This window comes from Protopterus annectens, chromosome 15.part0 (genome assembly GCF_019279795.1).
Source record: "Protopterus annectens isolate FY-2018-M chromosome 15.part0, PAN1.0, whole genome shotgun sequence".
Classification (NCBI taxonomy): domain Eukaryota; kingdom Metazoa; phylum Chordata; order Ceratodontiformes; family Protopteridae; genus Protopterus; species Protopterus annectens.
In genome coordinates this window covers 595621074-595629807 of record NC_056749.1, presented here as the reverse complement: position 1 = coordinate 595629807, position 8734 = coordinate 595621074, and positions in this window count along the sequence as shown.

The following is an 8734-nucleotide window of genomic DNA, read 5'->3' as shown; positions in this document are numbered from 1 at the left end:
AGACATGATTTGCCTTTTACAAACCCAAACTGTGTGGGGTCCAGGGTTTGGAGATCTCCAATGTCTTTGTTTATGAGTTCCATGATGATACGTTCCATGGCCTTGCAGACGAGGCTCATCAGGCTAATGGGGCCATAGTTCCTGGGGTCTGTTGTGGCCCCCCCCCCTTTGTGGAGTGGGATAACTGTCATGGTGCGCCATTCAATGGGCACAAAACCTGAGGTGAGGCTATGATTGAACATGATACTTAGGTGGGGTGCCAGTTCATTCTGTCATTCATGTAGAAGGCAGCCTGGGATGTTGTCAGGTCCCATGGATGCTGTGTTCTTCGCTTTGGAGAGTGAAGTTTTTACCTGTGCAGCCATGATTAGAGGAACTTTGCATTCTTCCGGTATAAAGTGAGAGGGGAATAAAGTTAGCACTAAACCTATCTGCCAGGATGTTGGCAATATCAGTTGGTTCTGTGTATTTAGTGTCATTGTGCTGTAACTCAGAGCAGATCTGAGTGTTGCCATTGAGATTTTTAACATAGCTATAGAATGCTTTGTAGTTGTCTTTAGAATCAGTGGCAATTTTGTTTTCATAACTAGCTTTGGAGGATTTTATGAGGGATCTCAGCTTCTTACTGAGGCTGACCAGGGAGTTCCTCCAATCGTGGGATTTTACTCTTTTTTTGCAATAATAATAAATAATTAATAAATTCTATATAGGCTGGGATTCATAGCCAACAATTAAGCACTTGAAGAGCGCTAATATTCTAGGATATCACTGTATAATATGCCTCAGTGCTAATCTGACATTTAAATAAATACCCATTGTTAACCAGGTAGGCCCACTGGGTACACTGGCTCTTAAAAGGGGTGACCCAGGAAAAATGTCTGGTTAAGTGACTTCCTCAAGGTCATACATTAGGCAAATGAGGGCCGAGGAAATTGAATCCTCTATCACAGAAACTACGGTTCAGAGCCCCCGATGTTCAAACTACCAGAACATTTATTAGGCATCGAATGGTGCTGCCACACCAAGCAAAGGACTTAAAAAACAGATAAGGGTGTCCGTATTGTAGAGCTGTTTCATCACCAGTCACTAAAACTGATACTGACAGATGAGGGGAAATCCCTCTGGTATACTTTAACAAAGTGAGCCTTCATCCCTCTTCTGAAAAGTAGAGAGGGTGCAAGTGACACCTTCAGTTTGCCTTCAGCAGAGGCAGCCCTAATGGCTATTGGCAACCCAGACGCAACCTCACCTCTTCATCCTTTTCCATAACTTGATCTAGAGAAAGATGATGTCATGAGAAAATGATTATACAGATATGCTACAAACACAGTCGCAGTTGTACAATGGACTGGCACAGATTTTATATTTACCTCACTTTTCAGAGTTTCTGCTGCCTTTTGTGACACCAACCATATTTAGCTGTCACTTTGTTATAGCTGGCAAACAAAGTATATACACGTCAGTTAAAACTGTGGAACACAATGGTGCTAAAAAAAAAAAAAAGAAACAAAATGTTTATAGTACATTTTAGGCTCTTTCTTACATTTCAGGCTCGCCGTCTCTGCTGAGCCTCTTCCTCCCACTAACAAATCACATCTGGGTGAAGACGCTTTAGGTCACTGTAGTGATGATGGCATAGGTGATACCAGAGGCATTACTCATCATCCCACTGAGTTCTTGCTTGGGGCCCTCCTTCCACAGTGGGCTATTATAATTGCCCAGCAGGTGCTCATTAAAGTTTCTGTGCAGGATGAACAGGAACATCCTGCTCTCCCTGGAAGGCCACACTGGAGACCTGCATTCCTCATTGCCTCAAGTAGCCATGGTCACTGACTCAGTTACATTCAAGGATCAAAAGTAGTAGCCTCATGTATACAAAGTGGATCTGTGAACTGCATTGCGCTGACATGGCTATAGTACAGCACAGTAGTTCCATGGTCAAAAGAGTAGCTAGGGTGGGGTGAAGAGAGCAGCTGCCCTAGGTGTAAGGTGTCAGGGGTTGTGGTCAGGAGATGGCTGAGAGGGAGTTAATACTCTACTGGGATTCAGAAATGAATGTCGATATTGCACCTACCAACCAGAAGACCATATGAGAAGTCCCCTTGCAGGAACCTTAGAGACCTGTGGTATAGTTCATATGTATGCCAAATACATTAATCCTGTGAACTACTTAGGTGGTATATGTCATGGACTCATAAATGCCCCTTGCATTACAGATCCCATGGCCATCCAGGGAGTGCAAGTCTTTCTTGTTGATTTAGTATATTCCCTCTGAACCAGATGGGGCCTTGAATGCCACCTGCATACTCTTCCAGTACCTTGAGAAGATGAGCTGTGCTACAAAATGCCTACATGGTGCTGTTTTTCCCCTTTGCAGTTCATTGACCCATATGTCTGCTAAGTATGCCATACCCCTATATTGAAGAACTTGGTTATGGTTCATGAGGTTCCCACCTGAGTTATCCCTAATGTCTGTGTTATAGTTCACTGGAAGGTCCCTGTAGATAAATTGGTTAAAGCTACACACATACCTTTGCATGCACAAGAATGGGCATAATACACATCCCGCTTAATTCCACTCATGGGTAATACAGTTCAAGTAGGTACTGTACAGTCTCCTTGACCACAGGGGAAAGGCCTACAGTTTGTTGGTTTATGAGCTGGTGGTATATCAAGTATCGTTTATATCTCCAGAGGGCTGCAACAAGCAACACTGCATGGACTGATTAGAGTGGTGGCCTATAACCTAAGCTGCTATGCTACTGTTACTGTTGCACCTAGCATTGTTCCCATCATAAACATGAATCTCAGCACACAGTATGAGTAGTACCGCAGTGCAGTGTGCCCATTTTATATGGTTCTAAAATTTGTAAGCCTTTTTAATGTTGCCATTTTCATACTGTGTGTGGCTGATTTTCCTGGGGTTCCTCATTTGCATGTCATTATGCAGTCATCAGCACGCATTGTATACTGCTCTATTTTCATGCTTATGTAGCCTCATTACCTGTGTGTTACAATCACCCTCACCGTACACATGGTTGTACCCTTTCAAATCTGTGGTGCTCAATATGGTATATCAGTCCAGCTGCAGTATTCCTCATGTCTGCTATACTGTTTGAATGGTGATTAGTCTGAATGTTTAATTTTTAAAATATTAATGATTCTCTACAGCATCTGTGGTTGTGAATCTAACTATAAAATCTTCAGTGAAGTAGAAGAATAAAATATACTGAAAAAAGGTGCTGCCAAATGTGCGTCAGTGCTCTCTCGCCTTTGACACAAGTTGATTCTTGTATTTTTGTAGCACATTGCCTCCTCTGCATTCAGTATCAAAGGCTGCAATTTAACTTAGAGGTAGTACTGAACATGACTAGAGAGAGAGAAAGTAGTAATATCACCCCTTGCAGTCTGTTTTCAGTGAAATAAACCATACATTGAGCCCTGTCATGCTGTGACCAGCTACTGTGTTTAAACCTAGTTTTGTTTTGAATATCACGTAGAAAATGAGTGAAGAACAGAATCTCTGTCAGTCTAACCACAGCATGAGGTTTCTGCAGCTTTCAGTTTCATTTTCTTTTTGGCACGTAAACTGTGAACGTCCTCACCATTAAAAAAAAAAAAACAGAGCTAAGAATCATTGCAAAAATACAGGTCATTTATGGGTACTATAAACTGTTTCTGCAAGAATGTGAAATGTTTTGCTCATTTATTGCTGACATTTGCATACAAAAAATAATGTGGCAAGGATGTTACAATGAAGACTTGCTGCACATTATGACACACAGGCAGCTGAGCGGCACTGGAAGAATGAGTAATAAAGAATTACTGAAAATGAAATCGTAATGATCACATGAAATCATCCAATACCAAACTGTTAAAGCAGAAACAAGAAACCAGATATTGTAGTTTGAGAAAAGGACAGAAGCAGCATTGATTACTGAAATAACTACACATAGAAAATACCGCATCCTACACGTGAAGCACATGTTATACTATAGTTAGACATGCACATAGAAGCTAGAGCAAGACACCATAAAATTCCAGTAGTGAAAGGAGCAACTGCACTAATAAAAATAACTTAAAAGTGTACTTAAACATGTTACCATTACAAGTAATCCCATATGAACTGCAGAAGAAGGCAATTCAGGGTACATTGTAAGTGACGAGTAGTGCCATAATGAAAGTGGGGTGAAGAGGTTGGCCAGTCCAGGTTCAAACTATTAGGGGATGCTGTCATCAGTGTTGAAGAGATGCTGATTGGGAGCAATCACAGTAACAGGATTCATTTAAACATCTATGACAGAGATGCTTGCCTTTTTAGATTCTCAACTATTAGTCGAGGGGGAACCAATCTGGGGAATTCTAGCTGCACCTGTGGCTCTAGTGCTGAACAGAGTACCTGTGACAATATTTAAGACCAAAGTAAAACTGATTTCATTAACTTTAACTATACTCTGACTTGGCAGTTGGGCTTATTTCTGTCACTGTATATAACCCCCCCCCAAACATCTGGAGAAATTTAAAAAATGGAGGGCAAGAGATAATGAATGTGATATGTCAGTGAGAGATGCAAATGCAGTTGCCCACTCCAACTATTGCCAGATTCAGCAACGTTCTTTTAAAAAATGCAAAATAAAATACCCTAAGCAGAGATTGTTCTTTTCTGACTGGTGCGACTCAGGCCCACTCTTCACTTTTTTCAACTTCCTTCTAAAGAAGATCACCAGTAAAATGGTTATCTATTTCTTCTGGAGCAATTTTCCTTCACAGCAATCTTGATGGAGAATAAGGATATATATTAGAGTAAAAAAAAATTTGAGAGCTAGGAAGTGGATAGGTATGACAGGATTAGGAGCTGAACTATTAGCCAGGAGAGAAGCATGTACAATGCCAGGAGTTTGAGAGGAATTCTTTTAATTGTGGCTTAAATAAATGAATGTTATGCATTGCCCTGGTTTGAAAAGATTTGAGTTCCAGGCTTCGGCCACACAGCTTGAGTACATACTTTGCCCACAAGTTTGCGAGAGTTCTAGATTTCAAATGGATTTTTACCAGTAGGCCAAAGGTGATGATTTGGGAAGTAGTGTGAGAGAACTGTATTTACAGCTGGGGTTATATATCATTTTGTGTGTTAAGAGCAGCAGAATGCGATTTGTTGATGGAGTAATTCTAACCAATTTAGGGTTTTTATTTGTAGAGCAATGATCTGCTCTGTGACTTGTATTAGCTACAAATCTAGCAATCTTATTGTTACACTGCTCTAGTTTAGAATTTAATATGGCCTGAAGGTTTGTCGAGGTGAGAGAACCATATAATAGGGAGGGCAGTAGGTATGACGTGGCAAGAGTGACTCTGGTGGATGCAGTATGGATTTTTTTTGGCTCTATATAACACTTCTAGCTTTTTGCAGAAAAAATACAAAGCTGGACCACCACGATAAATCAATGAACTTTTAATCCAATGGAAAAATTGATAAGTGCTTTCACGTACACACTGCGTACGCTTCTTCAGATCTCTAAACATACTAAAAAGCTCTCTTCTTAAATAGTATTCACAAAATCATTCATAAATTAATTATTCAATCAATTCATCAATAAAGTAATTAAGTCAATAAAATCAATTAGATTATCCAGGGAGTAGCTCACATTTCTATTTAAAAGCATCATTTAACAGACAGCACATCCTAGCTAAAGCATCTAATATGTGTTGCTAAAAATATATATATATGTGTGTATATATATATATATATATATATATATATAACTAAAACATACTTATATGCAAAGACTTGTGACCTAGTGCTTAACTAATCACTATAATAACAAATTAATATTTATTAGTAAATAAATTCATATATTTGTATTAAATTCATTAAATAAAAATAAAATTGATAGCTTTCTATATGTATATATATATATATATATATATATATATATATATATATATACAGTGTCAATTTCATTAGAAAAACACAACATAAAATTAAATCAAATAAATAAATATAAAGAACAATAAATATAACTCTATTTTAAAAGACGTGAATCAAGTATTGGTTTAATGCTTATATATTGATTGAGGCCTGGAAACTGATGTGCTTGCATTCTAAAAATCCATTGAAGCTCTATAGTTTCCAGTCTATTTATAGGATTTCCTCCTCTCTCAGTAACCTTAACTAATTGTAGCACTCTAAACACAAACGTATGCCCCTTGTATACAGTAGCATGCTTCGCTAATGCATTCAGTTGATTATTCTTTTTTATATCATAAATGTGATTGTAAATCCTATCTCTAAGCCTTCGAGACGTCATGCCCACATAGAAGGCTTGGCATTGTTCGCAAGTTGCCAAATAGATAAGATTCAAATCATTACAGGAAGCAAACAATCTAGTTGTGAAGCTAAATCCCATATTTGGATGTTGAAAAGCTTTATTTTCACTAATAAAATGACAAAAGTTATAGGAACCACAAGGAAAAGTTCCAAAAGGCTTCCTTTCTCCCAGGGAATGTATTTGTTTAATTGATGTACTATGGTCAATACATAAAATTCTCTTTAAATTTTTGCTATTCCTATACGCAAAACTTGGCTGTGTGCCTACAATTTTACTAATATTATGTTCAAGGCTAAATATATGCCAATGTTTGCATATAATCCCTGTAATTACACTATTATCATTGGTATATCTGGTGACAAAGGTTACTTTATCACCAGAAACACCCCTCTTTTTATTTTTGTAGTTATAATAACACCCACCTTGTTTTTCAGCCACATGTAAATCATTATTTATAATATCACTATGTGTCGAACTTGTTTCTCCTAGCACTTTCTCCCTAATATTTCTTACAATATTCGTTTTATATCCCCTATTTATAAAGAGATCTTGTAGTATATCCACTTGTTCTTTAAGCTGGATGGGTTCTTTACATAACCTACTTATCCTAATAAACTGACTTTTTACCACATTCGGGAATATATGACGGGGATGCATACTGCCATATTCTAATATTGTATTTTTCCAGCATTTCTTCCTAAAAAGGTTTGTGGATATAAAACCATTAGAATCCTTCGTTATGGTAATATCCAAGAAATCAATGCTTAGCTCAGAGTATTCCATCGTAAATCTTAGAAAACTAGTTGTGGTTTCCAAGAAGTTCACAAACTCATTTAGTTCCCCGACTGTACCATTCCAAAATAAAAGTATATCATCCACAAACCTTTTATACAATATAACTTTCTTAAAAAAACTCACTGTTAAATAGATTATTTAATTCCCAATAATAGACCACAAGGTTGGCATAAGTGTTTGCGCAAGGGGTGCCCATTGCTACACCCCATCTCTGTAAATATAACTGATTGTTGAACATAAAAACATTATTGCTCAGAACAATATCAAGTAAAGCACAAATCAGGGTCTGTTTCTCAGAATTAAAGTTAAATGAATGATTTAATAACTCCCTTACTACTTCTAGTCCATATTCATTAGGTATTGTAGTGAATAAGTTCTTAACATCCAATGTGACTAATAGACATGTGGTGGGTATTAATTTAGAAGGTTTAGTACTTATAATGTTAATTAATTGATACGTATCTTTTAAAATCGTAGGTATATTATCTATCAAAGGACTAAGTGTTTTTTCTAAGTAAACTGTAACTGTCGCCCATCTCTCTCCTGCTACTATTGGGCGCAAAGGTAACGGTGTAATTCCCTTGTGTACCTTCTGCAAACCTTTTATGTATGGTATCATAGGATGTTCAATAAGAAAAAACTCATACTTGTCATATGAAATTTGTCTACATATCAAAAGATCATAAAGCTCATCGTGTATCTTGCGTATTACATTTCCTAACATTATTCTATCTATTTTACAATAAGTCGCATCATCTGAAAGCATTTCCAGCATCAATTCATTGTATTCATCTGTGTCTAACACTACTACCCCACCCCCTTTATCTGCAGGCTTGATGGTTAGGTTCAAATTATTAGATAAACTGAATAAAGAACTGTTTTCTTGATAAGTCATGTTATAAAAACAGCATTTGCGTTTTTTAAAATACTCATAAAAGTCTCTTTCACATAATTTTATGAAACTATCCGTTGCATTAGAAAACATTGGCATATAGGAACTCTTTCGTTTAAACTTATATTCATTACTTACTTTTTGTTCATTGTTAACATTTATAAACATTGATTTCAAAGATACTGAACGTCCAAATAATCTCAAATCAACTAAAAGTTCACTCAAACTACTACTTTGAGACGGTATAAAAGTTAAACCTCTGTTAAGTAGAGTCAAGTCAGATTCTGATAGTTCATGACTAGAATGATTGAAAACTATACCATTTATTCTCTCACTCGATGTCTTGGTCCGTGGTTCGCTCCAGAAAACTTCCTTTTTCTCCTTCCTCTGCTGTTCGATCTGCTCGGAATCTTTGTTGTATAGGTAACGGCAAAAAATGCTCAATGTTACCATTATACTGCTTTGGTTTTGCTCCATTCATTGATGTACTAGCACCGGAAACAAGTGCCTGTTGATTCGGTGGTAGTGTATCATTAGGTAGATCACTTCCTAATGCAATACAGCTACGTGGTGATGTCATCAGGGATACATTTTCATCAGTTTCAGCCGTATGAGCACCTGAGAAGTTAGAAGCAATTGGCGTGTTCTGCATATTTGTATATATTTCAGGATTCCTTATGGAGTTATTCTAATCAGGTTGATTCAAGTTCATATAATT